The sequence below is a fragment of the Pelodiscus sinensis genome, chromosome 1, assembly GCF_049634645.1.
Source record: "Pelodiscus sinensis isolate JC-2024 chromosome 1, ASM4963464v1, whole genome shotgun sequence".
NCBI classification, from domain to species: Eukaryota; Metazoa; Chordata; order Testudines; family Trionychidae; genus Pelodiscus; species Pelodiscus sinensis.
In genome coordinates, this window is record NC_134711.1 from 126,352,974 (window position 1) to 126,368,715 (window position 15,742).

The 15,742-nt window shown below is 45.6% G+C and overlaps 1 protein-coding gene across 20 annotated transcripts in view; it reads right to left on the reverse strand.

Moving 5' to 3' along the window:
- Positions 1–15,742, reverse strand: part of TSPAN11 (tetraspanin 11) — a 271,525-nt gene that overhangs the window by 171,881 nt on the left and 83,902 nt on the right. The gene's annotated exons all lie outside the window — the stretch shown is intronic.

Sequence of the window (15,742 nt, forward strand, 5' to 3'; positions counted from 1 at the left end):
TTCCATTGACTACTTGATTAGCCACTTAACTGCTACTTAAGATTCCTACTATGAGGGGCTGCAGGGTTTGTGAGGGGGTTGTGATCTGGGTCAGGAGTGTAGGAAAAGGGGCAGGGATTTTGGTTGTGACTACAGTTAGGGGTTGGGATGCAAGGTCTGAGAGGAGTCTGTGACCAGGAGTAAAAGTGTTGGAGGGGTGTGCAGGTTATGGGGGGGGGGGCATAGGTGCAAAAGCAAGGGTGCAAAGAGTTTGGGTTACATGGGCCAGGGATGCAGAAGGGGGGCAGAGGATTGGGGGAGGGAGGGGTTGAAGTGCCAGAGGCAGGTTTTGCATGGGAAGTGCTTATCTGGGCAGATCCTGGCCAGCAACCCTACCTAGCACATTCCTCAGCCAGGCAGGGGCCAGGTGTGCTGCTCTGAATGCTGCGAGGGGGGGGGGAGACGGGGAGAGGAACTTTGCACACTACTTGTCCTGCAAATAGGCAGCTCCCTTTGGCCAGAAACTGGCCAACAGGAGCTGCAACATTGTGCTGGGACAGTATGTAAAGCCTCTCCCCCACTTTCTCTTGTGCTCACAGCATTCAGAACAAGGATGTTAAATACTGGCAAACTGACTAGTCGAGTAGTTGATGGAAATTCCATCAACTACTCAACAGGCACTTCCGCATTCCTCCTTTGAAATGTACGAGAGCCCTCGCTGGGAGCTTTTGTACATTTCAAAGGAGGAATTCGGAACACCATGTACAGCCCTGGGCCAGCGGGAAGTCCCACTGACTCAGGCTGCACAGGGGTGCCAGCTGTGAAATGTACAAGAGTGCCAAGAGGGGGCTCTTGTGCATTTCAAAGCCGCAGTGCAGCATGGAGCCTGGAGTCAGCAGGGGACTCAGAGTCACCCATTGACCCCGGGATCCATGTTGCACTGCGGGTTTGAAATGCTGCACGGAGCTGGAGTCAGCAGAACCCAGGATCAGCTGGGGAGTCCCTAGCTGACCCTGGGTTCTGAGCGCATTTCCCCAGTTGACCGAGGGCTTCACAGCACCACGTCAAAGGGGCAGGCAACACAGCTGAGCCAGGGATCAGCTGTGCAGCGCTGCCATTTGAACACTGCCTCCACGTTGCCCCTGACCTTGTCCAATATCCCACCTCAGGCAATGACCAAACTAAAAATGCTCAGTCATATAAAACTTTATGGATTTTTTTTCTGTCTTACCCACCTGCCATAATTATATCTGGTGACAGAATATTCCACAGAATAATTATAATCTTAGCCTCAGTGGTGCGCATTATCACACTGTAGACAAATCCCTAATGTTTTAATCACTTGTGCAGTAGTACCCTTTACACTTCTACCTTGCATGCCTTTGAAAGAACTCTTTTATATCTGCTGTGCCTTGTTTGAGATAAACAGTGCACTGAAGGCTGGGATGTATATTTCAGCTACTTATATTGTGACATTTTCTGTATTACCCATAACATTAACATTCTTATTAACCAATAACATTCTTTAAGTACTCTAATATATTGTTTCTTGATGCCCATATGCATAAAGAATATGTTTTCATTGTGTGGCCTGGCAATAAATTAATTCCCCACTAGCTTACTATGACATTGAATTACATGTCATTTTTGTCTCAGTAATATTGTTATATGAGTGGCATAATGATGATGTATTTTGCGCAAGATGGGTAATACGAGAAATTGCTGGAAAAGTTATGTATCATTTCTGTATCTGAAGTTAGGAATATAAACTATACATCAATTACAAGTATGCTTACACCAATGCCCCCCAGAAAGAATGAAATCAGTCGAGAGGGCTTCTTGTGAGAAAAAGCCATTAGAGAACCATAGGTCTCAGAAGATGTTTCTCTCAAAAGACTTCCTAGGATGCTACAAAAAACCCGAGTCATGGCTGCTTTTACACTGCAGGGCTATGTGATACTGGACTCATAGCAGAATACCAGCAATTTTCCACTGGGGTGGGAGGGGCACATTGGAAAACAAAGGATTCCTGCCATATGTGAAACCTATTGAAGACCGTGAAATGACCATTAGGATTCTTTCATCACTGAATCCCTACCCAGGATGAGTGCTGAGCATATCTAAGAAACAAAAGGGGTGGGGGAGAAAGACTGAGCCCAGGCTGGAAAAGGTATCAGGGTTGTGAAAAAATACTTGGAACTTTAAGCCGCAAGTGACAGCATTTTGCCTTCAACAACCTCCACAATCTGCTTAAAACAACATTTAAGGCAAGAAATTACTGCTTGTAACCAGTTTCTGTAGCATCTAAGCTTATACTGAGTTTGTGTTTTATTTGCTGAGTAATCTGCTTTGATCTGTTTGCTAACCCTTATAATCACTTTAAGTCTATCTTTTGCAGTTAATATACTTGTTTTGGTTTTCTCTAAAACCAGCTAGTGGAATTTACACGTAGGGGACTAAAAGCTGTGTATATCGTCGTTCACACTGAGTACTCCGTGCAGTGCAAGACATGGCAATTTTGTGTTTATACCCCAGAGGCAGTGTGCAGTTGAGTGTTGGGCAATTCCTTAGCTGGTGCCTTCCCATGCTGTGCTGATTTCAGTATCTGTGTCTTTTTGTAGCTAGGTGTGTCCCTAGTGGTGGGTGTGATGGAAGAGGCTTGAGAACTTGTAACAGGACAGTTTAAGGGAGCCCCAGCTAGAGGAACAGGTGGGTTCAGTAGTACCTCAGTATATCAGGTGCCCCACTGGGGGAAGGTAACATCACACTTACTGCTAATTTATATTCCATCATTATGCAAGTACACAAAGTTGTTTCTCATAAATGTTATGAGCTAGGTGAAACCACATGATGGGTTGGGTTAACACCCCACTGAGATTGATAACTGAAGTGTGGGCTCATACCTAAAAATTGTATGCACAAGTCTCTACCTAAAATAACAGAGTACATGAACCTGCCCAGGAGTTTCTGGTTGAGTGAGAGGGAGCTGTGTATGCACATATGTGCAGAGACAAGACAAAGACAATAGTGAAATACAAAAAAGGAAGAAAGTTGAACAGTATCCTGCCAACACAGTGTGACTCTGGAAAAAGCTAGAGAGCGCTTTGGGAACTTGGGGGTAAAGAGGGTTAACAATACATGCGTGCTCCATTTGCTTGGTTACTCCTGCATTCAAAGGAGAACTTCCCATGAAAATTGACAAGGTTTTGCAGGAAAGAAAATACCAGATTCAATTTCTACTTCCATATGAGCATCCCCAAGACCCCAAATTTTGACTAACTGCTCAGATCAAAAAGGGGTAATAAGGAATATTTAAGGTATGGGCCTAAATTTAATTTTCTCTGCCATTGTGATACCTAATAACCTAATTTTGCATGAATTTGTCTGAATAACTCCCCCCCCCCCCCGAAAACTTAGTTACCTCGCAATTCATTCCTGTTTTAGATCATAAGGACAGGTTGAACCTCTCTAATCCGGAACTCTCGGGTCTGGCAACATTCAGGGTCCGGCATGATTTTAGTTAGCCAGATGTCCACTTATCATGGGTTGTTGCCAAGTTTCCTGAAGTCCCATAAAGTTTGTTTACAGCTCCCCATTCTGGCTCTCAGTGTTCTGTGCTATTATATAGCTCTAATTTACCCCAAATGTATTCTAAGTGCCCAGTAAGCAGTGGAATTGTTGTTAATGCTGCTAGTGAGGCTAATGAACTTCCATGGTTCGGCAAATTCTCTGGTTCAGCACTGGACAGGTCCTGAGGGTGCCGGACTAGAGAGGGTCAACCTGTATAGTAAAAAGTGTAGTCCCTAGTATTTATCCCTACATTTTGATTCCTATATATCTTTTACTAACTTAAAAAAAGCCCACCATGACATGTGTTTAATATTTATTTTGTGGTTTCCAATATTCTGAAGGATTCTATCAAAAGCCTTTAGGAATGTGTAAATATATATGTTTTTATTTTAGTGCATTTAAAAACACTTATCTAGTCAGTTTATAAATTCCAATGAGGCAGAAAAGCATGATTTAGTAAAATCTGTGGTGGTTTGACCCTGCCTACTAGCTATAAATCATGTTGGTGAGTAAAAGTTATCTTTTCTACTATATTTCCAGGTCCTGACTAGTAGTCAGGGCAGTCCGTACTGCTATGGAAAATATCCGTGTGGTGCGTTTGGGCCCCGTGGCCAGCCCCACCCCTCAGATGGCCCTCCACCAGTTACACCCAGCCACCACTCACTTCCAGATTGAGGTGAATGAGTCATGTGAGCCTATGGGCTGGAGGAGTGCTCCCCCACCCGAAAGACACTCCAGAGAGGGAGGACAGTGTCCATCCCACTCTGGCCGAGCTACTGCCCGGCTCCCAGGGGAGGGGATCGTTTCCCCAGAGCTGCACACCACCTGCCCTGCACTTGCTACAGTTTCTCCGCTAACTGGCCCCACCTTTCTCTCCCTTCTTCCCCAAGGGGACAGCAGGCACTCACTGCAGAGCAGAGCAGCACCCCAGAGGCAGGGATGTAAGCAACTAGTCGACTATCCAATAAGCATATGCTTATCAGATAGTCGACTAGTGACTCAACTAGTCACTCCCCCACCCCTGTTGCTGCCTCTATCAGAGAGAAACAGTGGGGGGGATGAAGGGGAAGCAGGAGCCTGTGCTGGGGGGAGTCGGCTTAAAAAAAAAAATCGGTTCCCCCCAGCACCATCTCTTTGGTGGGGCATGGGAGGCAGAGACGTAGCAGGGACTGGGTGTGAGTTGGGTGCCTGGTCCCTGCCACTGCGCTTTTGAAATGTATTAAGATCCGCCAGGCTCTTAATACACTTAGCTCCACGGCTGGGAGCTAATCCCCCTGTGGTTCTGCAGTCCCACCCTCCCCCAGCCTTATCAACTAATAGATTAATTAATGGAAAATGCATCGACTAGTCGATTAGCTGATTAAACACCATTTAACATCCTTACCCAGAGGCCTGGCTGGTTGTGAGAACTTTGCTGGAGCCAGGAACTCTGTTGAGAATGTGGACCGCAGGCTCAAGCCACCAGGCACTGGCCCTGGTAGGAAGAAGGGATGTTAAACATCGTGTATTGTGTAAATATGTAACCACTGAAATTTTTAGTGAATACATGTGTACACACAGGAAGGCAGGTGGGAGCTGGTGCTGGTGGGGAGATGGCTTATGAGCACCAGTTCTCACCTTTCCCCACTTTCTCTGATAGAGAGGAAGCAGCATGGAAGGCAGGCATACGCAGGAAGCTGGCTTGAAAGTTGGCTTCCCATATGTACCGGCTCCCGCCTGCTCCCCCAACCCCTCTATCCGAGGCAGCAATGCGGAAGGGCAGGCAGCTCCGCGGCAGCTGATGCTCGTGGGGAGCCAGCTTTTATGCCCCGCTGCACTGCTGCCTCTGTGTGTGTGGGTGGGGGTGTCGGGTAACTCCAGGAGCCGGTACATGCGGGAAGCAGGCTTTAAATCTGCTTCTCCATGGGGACCGGTTCCTACTTTCCCTCCCTTACTTGAAAGCTGGCTTCCCATACAAGATTAACCAATAAGCCAGGCTTATCGGTTGAATGTATAAATAAGTACACACTAACTTCCCCAGTAGGAAGAAGAGGCACTGTGCTGTTTGGTCCTCTGGACCTGCCTTGTGCATGCAGCTGCTTAGGGCAGGGAGGGAACAGGGAGTGTCCGGCTGCATGGCCACCCCTGCTCCTTCTGAGTCCTCTGGCCTGCAGGCTCATACCACTCAGGAGAGCCTCTCTGCCCTTCTCTTGCCTGTCCCCGGCAGCTCTTGGCATGCCCCCACACCAGCTTCTGTCCCCACAACCCTCTATTTGAGGGCAGCCCCCCATGGAGTGGCAACCCTACTCCAGGGTTGCAGGGTCAGAAGCTGCATAGGAACCAAGATGGCCCTGCCTGTAGTGGTCTATATTGTTCACTCACCTATAATGGCCAGGATGCTGCTTGAGAAAGTTTGGTCTGGAGACTAGGGCACTAGACTGGCACTCTCAGTGTCTCGAGAATGGACCTGAGTTCAATTTTTGCTCTGCCTTTTGCCTTCTAGGTGCCCTCTATACTTACCTCCTTTGTGAAGCATTTTGAGATCTAGGGAATGAAAAGCTCTCTATAAAAAGTATGTATTATTATTAAGCTCACCTCTTCAACGCTTGTTTCCTGGGATACTGAACCCCCTTCAGCTACATCTGGGGGAGTTGAGCCAGTGCAGCACCTCATAGGATCGAGTCCTTAAAAGACAGATAGAAAGTGGCCCACTGTCCTGCCCTCTTACATAATAGAGGTTTTAAATACAGGTTGGACCTCCCTGGTTCAACACCCTTGCCCGGGACCAGTCAGGTCCCAGGCAAAGGAGTTTGCCAGAGAAGAGGAAGTCTGGGGAGGAGGGGGCTCCTCTCCCTGTGAGCTGCGGCAGCCCTGTCACTGCCAGAGTTCTTCAGCTTCTCTACCCCACCAACTGCGGGCTCTGGGCCCCTGTGGGATCTGACGACTCATTGTCCCCATCAGCAGGCTCCACCCTGAGCTGCTGGCAACTTCTGTCACTGGGGTTCTCTAATCCCGCAACATTCTGGTCCTTTCAGACCATGGATGTTGCCAGACCAGAGAGTCCCAGACCACAGAGGTTCATCCTGTACTACATATTTTTGTTAGGAGTCAAGATGCTTCATTCTTTATTTCCTTAAGAATATTCAGATGAATAGAATCCAGTCTTGATGATTTAATGCAATTTAGTTTCCTGAGTTGGTCCATCACTTCTTTCAATCTTGTGAAGGATAACCCTAGGGAAGGTACTTCCCCATCATGCTGCGTTCTGAAGACCGCTGCAAAGAAATTATTTAGTTTGCCTGTAATCTATTTTCTGATTGCTGTCTTTCCCCCCCCCCTCCCAGCAGTCTAGTGAATCCACTGCTTCTCCTGCAGGCTTCTGATTCCTAATGCACTTTAAAACCTCTAATCATTGTCTTCATATTTTTTGTTACCTCGTCTGGCCTGAAGTTCCTCTTGCTCTCAGTGTTGCACCTTACCTGTCAGACCTTGTATTCTGTTTTACCTTAGCATGTTCTGAATTACAGATTTTTTCCAATTACTACTAAGGTGCCAAATATACTTCTATATCTTGCTATTTATCAGTCGTCCCCCCCCCCCCCCAGATAAAACTCTGTGGCACAATTTGTGTGTGTGTGTGTGTGTGTGTGTGTGTGTGTGTGTGTGTGTGTGTGTGTGTGTGTTCTGTGCTATGCATGACTTGTGTGATGCTAAGGAGGTTTTTTAATTAGGTGTCATGCTAAATTCATTTTCTACTCTTTCCAAATTATTGATAACCTCCTGAATTTTTTTTACAATATCCTTTACTTTCTGCCTAGTAATATCAGTGGATCTGGCACTATAACAGCCTACAGTCAGTCAATCAGAAAATGTAAGATGGCAAGATTATTCGACATTGTTCTTCCCATTAGCTCCTCCTCCTCTGATTAAGTCATCTGGGACACTGCCCCAACTCGGAAAAAAACACCATAAAATAGATCAAAGTAAAATACATTTACTTCCTCCAAATGATTCCACCATTCAGAGCTGTGAATTGAAGGGAATTTCATGCCCAGTTGAAGAAGCCATACAAAGCAACTGTTTTGTGACATGGTGTATAGTTAAGTCTGAGGCAGCAGCAGCACTTCAAAGAGCAAGCCCAGGAGCACAGCACACCACTCAGGATAGGTCTCACACAGGCTACCCTACCCAAGCTAGCAAGACTCTACTGAGTATAGATAAACACAATATTGAAGGCTGAGAAACATGGGCTAGCAAGTCACATACCTTCCCAGTGTGTGTGTTAAATTTGTATTAGGAACTTTCAAAGATTCCCTTAAGTAACAAGACTGGGCAGAGCTAAGGCAACTGTTTCACCTAAAATTCTAACCAAGAACAATCACTTCTCACCCTTCTCAGACAATCTGAGCTAGCACAATGTATCAAATGCAACCAAGAGAAGCAAAAAACAGCAGCATACACTTACACACCACTTTTCATTCAATAGCACAAAGCCCTTTATGAAGGTGGGCATTATACCTTCCCCTCCTGCTCCCGCCCCCACCCCCCTCCCTTTAGCTGATAAGGAAGCTAAGGCTCAGAAAGGTTAAGATAAAACAATTTTCTGAGCATCTATTGATTTTGGATGGCTTCATTTTTGGCTGTTCAGTTTGAAACACCTAGGGTCCAATTTTCTGAAGTGCTGAGCATCCACAATTCCAAATGAAATCAGCAGAATATATAGGTAGTTAGCCCTTCCAAAAAAAAAAAAAAAAAAAAAAAAAATCAGACCCTATGTGTTTTTAGTTAAACACGCAAAAATGGTGGCACCTAAAAGCATGGGCTGTGTTTGACAATACTGGGCCAACTTTGTACACAATCGGTGGCAGAACTGAAAACGGAATCTAGATGTCAAAGACCCATGCCCAACACTAACTACTAGACACAGAGCCTTCACGGAGCCATTTTGGGACAAGCAAAAATGTCTTGGGACAAGCAAAAGTGTGTCTATACCTTTGCTATTTGAAACCGGTGCTTTTGAACGGTTTAATGGCAAAGTGTATTTCAGCAATGAAGATACATTATGTCACACTGACAATATACCTCTACCTGAGCCCTAGCTGAAAAGAAACGTGACTTTCTTACCCCACGAGACTTTTAAAACCAGCTGCAAACGTGGCCCTCAGGATATCAAAGCTAAACTGCAAGGTTGTCAGCAAGTGTGGAGAGATTTTGATTCATGTAATGAAGAGTCCTATGGTGAATGAATATAGGCTGACCCTACACTTTTAGAATAGGGCATTATACCTGCCTTACAAATCCCCCAGGTATGCTCACTGCTTGCATCCTTAGTCCAACCTCAGGAAAGCACCATTAATCTAGTCAAATTAACTTTTATTGTAGAAGGCAAATTCTTGTGGCAGGGTCTGTTTTCTGCTTGTACAATGCCTAGCACAACAGGAGGCCATGACTGCAATAAAAATAATAGCAATGTGCAAAGATTAAAATGTACAGCATTTAAAGATGTCCCAAACAAGAAGCTATTTTCCTTTTTTCAGAAAAATGGTTCTCCTTTTCACTAGGTTTCTTCAATTAGAAACTGGACTTTGAAAGCGAAGTCCTCTTAACTGAGTACATACCTCTTAAGTACCTTGTCTATGGACCTTAAGTCTCCCACCTCTTTTTTTAAAAACCTACTCAGTCATCCCATATGCTGAAATCTGAATAGACTGAATACAGCATTGTTAACATTCCAACAAGGTTCATTATTAATCCTTTTTATTTGAATAATAGGACATCAAATTCCTGCTCTTAAAATCCAGTGGGTACCAAACAAAGTTTGAGTAATAAGGCAGATACACCATTTTGTGGGAAAATCAATATAAAATGTATTATAGCAGTGCTTTAAAAGCAAACTATTACCACATATCCCATCTGTGTGCAATTTAAAATAAAACAAAACATTGTAGAGATATACATTTGTGTAAAACTGTATTGAGTACAATTTCACTAATGTGGTGGATCAAACCTGGGATCTTTATTCAGTGTTTACTCAGAAAAAGCTTGCACTGATTAAAAATAGAAACTGACAAAAGATCCCAGGATTTGACTCCTAAAAATATGAAGCTACAACTTTGCCATCATCAAAAAGCAGCTTAGTCTAGTGCAGGCCTGGGAAAAATATGGCCTGCGGGCCAGATCCGGCCCCCCCAGTCACTGGATCCAGCCGTGGACGCAGTGGGGAGTCCCAGACAGGTTCCCTACTTGCCCCGCAGCCCACTCAGAAAAGCATCCCTGGGGCCATTTCTCTTTCAAAATTGTGATCTCAGAGGGGAGGGGGAAAAGGCTTCAGGTGCTGCCCCTGCTCCCAGCACAATCCCATTGGCCAATTCCCTTACCCCAAGTTCCCCGCTACACTCAACCTCCATCCCAGACCCTTCACTTCCTCCATTAGTATAATGGAAGAACATGGCCCTTGACCACATTCCAAAATCTTGGAGTGGCCTCCTGTCAAAAATTATTGCCCATCCCTGATCTTGTGGATAGGATGCAAGAGATCTGGGTTCTACTCCAAGCTCTATTATTTGCCTACTGTGCATGAATTCTCACTTTTTGTCCTCTTTATTGAGGTTTCAAGCTCTAGGGCAAGAGTTCTCAAACTTCACTGCACCACAACCTCCTTCTGACAAGAAAATTACTGTTACCCCAGGAGCACGAACAGATCTGGCCTAAGCTCCCACTGCCCCAGGTAGAGGGGGCTACAACCCCCATGGATTGTTTCCTACAGAGTATCCATACCGTTTAGCATAATGAAGTCCTGATCTCAGTTGGGGGCCTATAGATAGTTCATTAATACAAATTCATAATACTTGTGATGTTAATTGTGGTACCAACTTGCCAAATCATCCCTCATGTAAAAACAAGAATTTGCCCCAAAGTAGTCTTTAATTAATAGATGTAATAAATGTAAGTTTTATCATTCAGTAATGAAGGAGAGGTAAAGTACATAATGTGCTTGAACTTCTGTATGTGATAAATTACACTTTTTTTAAAAATAGCTTTTTTGTATTTTCTGGCAGCAGCCTGGATCTATTTTGCAAGTAGAGCCAAAATAGCTCTCTCTAAAAGATGGCTGAGGTGGGGAATACACTGTGAAGAATATGGCAGTTCCTCTTAATGTCCTCCATGATATGCTTCCTAATATCCTATCTCCACATACCTTCCTAGCACTAATGTTGCCTCAGCATGAAAAGATTATCACAGTTCATCTGCTCCCACTGCGTGGAATCCCAGACCTGGCCCAAGTCTAGGCTGGCAAGTTATTGCACAGCAACTCAGCCCCAACACTGTAACTTTCAAGGCGCCCGAACTGGCAAGGCATTGAGAAAATTGCCAGTGCTGCAATCAATCTTCTGGAGTTTAATTTAGAGAGTCTAGTTAAGACTTGCTATACTGAACTCAGAGGGTGCCCCCACCAGCGTCCAGTACACCTCCTTTTGTGAAGAGTAAGGGAAACTGACAGAAGCACTTGCTCCCATCAGTCTCCTGCTGGGAGGATGCCATCAAGCTCAGCTTAAGGTAAGCTCAGCTATTCTACATAGCTGGGGTTGTGTACCTTAAGCCAAGCTGCTGGGTCTAGTCTAGTTAGAGCGCTCACACCTCTGTGAGAAGTGTAGAATTTGCTGTGGTCTAGTCAGCGTGCTGGGGTGCCAGGACGGACACTTGGACACTATGGTGTGGTACTGCTTCCTGACAGGCTTCCAGTACCTTTCCCACAATGCCTGTTCTGATGTCTCTGGTCATCTGTTTGAACTCTACCGCCCTGCTCAGGTGACCAAGACCTCCCCTTGCATTCTTTTTGAAATTTGAAAGGCCCTTCCCATTGCATCCACATGGTATGTTCTCAGCCCATCGCTCCAGCTGGCCATGCCTGCTCCAAGCATCAGGAGATTCCTGGATTGGAGCTATGCCAGGGTACTAGACCTCATCAGCATTTGCTTAGGAGGCGGCAGGCCAGTCCCAGCTGCACGCCAGCCATAGGAATTTCAATATCTACAGGCAGATTTCCACATGCATGTCCAAAAGGGACCATGACTAGGATGCACTGCAGTGCAGGACTCGGCATTTATAGAGGCTGGCAGTCAGAAGCTGTTTTGTACCACTGAAGATGCTAGTCACTCACAGTCCTTGGAGGCTGTGGATGATGCAATTGGTAAATGGCTTGGGAAGCACTCAAGCAACTTGCTGGGAGGGGGAGGATTACAGAAATGAGACTTTTTTGTTCTGTGTGATGCTACCACCAGCAGAGGGTCCATCAGATAGTGAACAGATCGTTGATACAATCGCTTACATTTTTGGTAATCTGCCTCACAGACCTCACTGAAAGCATCATGCAGCTGGTATGCTACCCTTCTCCTCAGATTAGCTGGCAAATCAAATATGGTATTTGACCTCTGAAGGCTGACATTCCCTCACCACTGTGCCATCACTGTGTCTAGTGTTAACAATGGACCTTCTGTTACACTTTGCAATTTTGGCCTTGATAGAGCCAGCCTTGAAATGCCAGTCTCAGGAAGTTCTAACTCCTGCAGAGCACCTGAAGCGGGCACAGAGGCACCCAGGAAAGACTACAGAAGAGTTTTTGAGAGACGTCCTTAGCAATGCAGATGCCAAACACAAGGATTTGCAGGAGTGGAGGGACGACGACAGAAGGGAGCACATAGTGGTTCCTAAGCACGATGGAGTGATAAGCACACTTGCTAGAGGTGCTGCTAGCAGTGCAGAAGGAGCAGTTCTGTGTCTGCCCCTCCTGCAGCCAGTGTCCCAAAACTTTTTCCAGTACACCCCCCCATCCTGCCAATGCAATTTGGGGACCACTCTCTCCAGGAGCCATTCACCACATTCCACCTATGCAGTCGCCTACAGGCTGCTGATGTACTCAACGCCAATCTGCATGCAGCTTAGCCCTGATGAACTACAGCCCCGACAAGGCTGCTCCCCACTGTGGCACTTCAAGTGCAGAAGATGGGGGCCCTCAAAAGACTTTAAAAATACCCTGCCACTAAAGGCTTCTGCTTAAAAACTCCTAAGGTCACTGATTACCTAACCGTGGGTGGTATGTTACCACCACCCAAATACAAAAACCCTTTGAGAATCCAGGAAGATACACTTGGGATTTCTTCCCAAGTTCTTTAACCCTCCCTCAGGAGAGAGGGGTTTTTTTTTAAGCAACAACTGTAATGTCTTAATAGCTGATCTTGCAAATCTCAGGCACAGGCACATGCACACAGAACAACCTGCTTTCTAGGACACAGGAATTAGATCAGTGTTAAAAAAGTTATTTTATTAACAAAACAAAGAAGATATACTTGGCGATAGGGAGGTGAAAGTATAACCATGTACACAGTTAATTGAGGAGCCTGGGCTCCTGGTGTGCACAGGGAACCTGTTTAAAAGTCAGCTCCCCGCACGCACTGGCTCCCTGGCAGCTGTCTGCCCTCCCCTATCCCAAGTGTTACCACTGAATTTTTCAGCAGTTACACAATTAATTAAATGCATTTCAACGTCCCTGCTTAGTAAAGCATGCTTGGTTGCTAGGTGTTACAGAGCAACTTAAAAAAGGCTGATTAAAAGCACAGAGAATAGATTCCCTGGGATTCAATTTAAAATTTACAGTGTATTGGGGACAGGATAGACATTGGCACAGCACTGAGGAGTTCAACAAACCTGATCACGTCTAACTAAACATTCCGTGTTCTACTTACATCTCTGTTGTTCCATGGTTTCGTCTTTCCCTAGCCATGGATATCGTTGGAAATTCCATGTCTTGCTCCTGGTTCTCTCCCAGCTCTTGCTCCAATCACACAAAAGACTATAGCAAGAGGGACCTTCTTCAATTCAAAACTCATACTCTCTTTGCATTGGCTCTCTGGGCTCCTTGCAAACACTTCCTAGAGACTCTCAAGGACCCACTGTCTCTGAGTTCATCCCTTACAGTCAATTTAGTTAACTGAATGGCTGGGATGTCCAGGAAAGGATAGTACCTCCCCATTCGTCCACAGTTCATCAGATGGTGGGGTTGCATATGAACTGGGAACGTACACAAACTTGTGACATTCTAGGGCCATACCTCACCTCCTGCTTCCCCTCTCTCCCTGTCTCTCACAGTGCAAATGTTTGTTTCATTCTTCACGGGTGTCCTACATCTACCTTTTTGTGTTAAGTAAATGAAATTCCTATGTTTCAACAAAATCTTTATTCCATTACAAGAAAGCAAGCAAGCTAGTGAACCCCAGCAAAACTAAGGTCACTGTAGTACTGAGTGCAGCACACGGACCAGTGAGCGTAACCCCCTAGCAACACAGCTACTGTACTCCAAAGGATAGCAACCAGTTTTGACTTTCAACATGCACCTGTCTAGACCAGCCTGCATTAATATATGTGAAATGCCCAAGGTGATCCACAAGCACCTGCAGAACCATGGGAAAATAACCTTATTAACCATGAGGTTAATGTACTCAGAATCTAGATAGTCTGGTGCCAGAATTGGCATGTGCATGCCATCTATCACTCCACTGCAGTTTGGGAAGCCCATCTGTGCAAAGCCATCCATAATTTCACACGATGCCCAGAGTCACGGTCTTTCAGAACAGGATGCGATTGATGGCCCTGCACACTTCAATCAGCATGAGTCAAATGGTCAGCTTTCCGACTCTGAAATGATTGGTGACCGAGCAAAAGCTGATTGGAGTAACCGGCTTCCACAGTGCAATTACCACTTGTTTCTCCACTGGCAGAGCAGCTCTTATTTGAGTGTCTTTCTATCACAGGATTGAGGTGAGCTCAGTATACAGTCCCATGAAAAATGGCTTTTTCACAAAAGTGAACTTGTTTCCCAAGCCCAAAAGTGGCATTTCACTATGGTCAGCACCTCCGTGAATGCCACAGGAAATCTTGTGTCGTACAAATGCTGCACAGACTCATCATCACTTTGCATATTCAGGAATAACTCAACTGCCATCCATGACGTGTTAGTGAGGTCTAGCAGCATTTTCATCAACAGCTGTGGATCCATTTTCACAAACGAAGCATGCAGCACAGAAGGCATTGAAAGATGGTGCCAGAGTATTGATGGAAGTGCAGGGGCTGTTGGGATACAAAGCAACGTACCACAGGGCATTGGGGCAGGACCCAGGATATCCTATGTCTCCCCACAAACCTCTGAGGCAGAGGAGGAAGAAGTGTTCACTAGAATAGCTGCCCAGAATGCACCACTCCCGCTGTGGCCACGCTAATGTACTGACAGAAGGGACACCCAATAATGTTTTTGTTTTTGCACTTTGTGAGCAGTGCTGTAACTGTCACTGCTTTACATCTGCCAGTGTAGACACAGCCCTGGAAAGAAGATTCCTCTTCCCATGCTTCTTGCAAGAGGGGGAGATCTGTGCACATAAGGTATCCCCCATGTACAGGTTAAGTGGACTTGATCAGACCATTAAGGCCTAGTGCGACAAGACTATACATACTTCGGTGAACACTTATTCATTCAAGTGGTCTCTCTGACTTCAGTAGATTTACTCATTTCTAGAAGTATTCCTCAAGGGTGGTAGGATAGCACAACTGGACACAGCGATTCAACTGACAAAATGTAATAAATAGTAATCGTATGTACAGGCAGTCCCCGGGTTACGTACAAGATAGGGACTGTAGGTTTGTTCTTAAGTTGAATTTGTATGCAAGTCGGAACTGGTACATATTGTAGGGGAAACTCTAACCAAACATTTCTCCAGAGCTCAGTTTTATTCTCCCACACCTCACTACCCTCAGTCCTTTATTCTCAAGCTGAGGTGTCTGCTGAGAAAAGCCGTTCCGCGTCTCCCTGGTCTGCTGGGGGAGGGGGGGCGCTAGCTTCGCGTCTCCCTGGTCTGCTGGGGGGAAGCAGCTAGTGCGGGGTTGCCTTACCCCGTTTGTAAGTAGGGATCCGATGTAAGTCGGATCCATGTAACCCGGGGACTGCCTGTACTTCTTATGTAGCACTTTGTACCAGTAGATATCAAAGCACTTTTACAAAGGGGTCTATATCATTTTCCACAGATAAGGACGCTGAAGGGAATGGAGAGGTGAAGAGATTTGCCCTCGGTTACCCAGCAGGCAAATTTCAAAGAGAAAATTTTCAGAGAAAAATAAAATATATAGCAAATCTGCCAGATTGTCCAGACAAAGCTGTCAAAACATT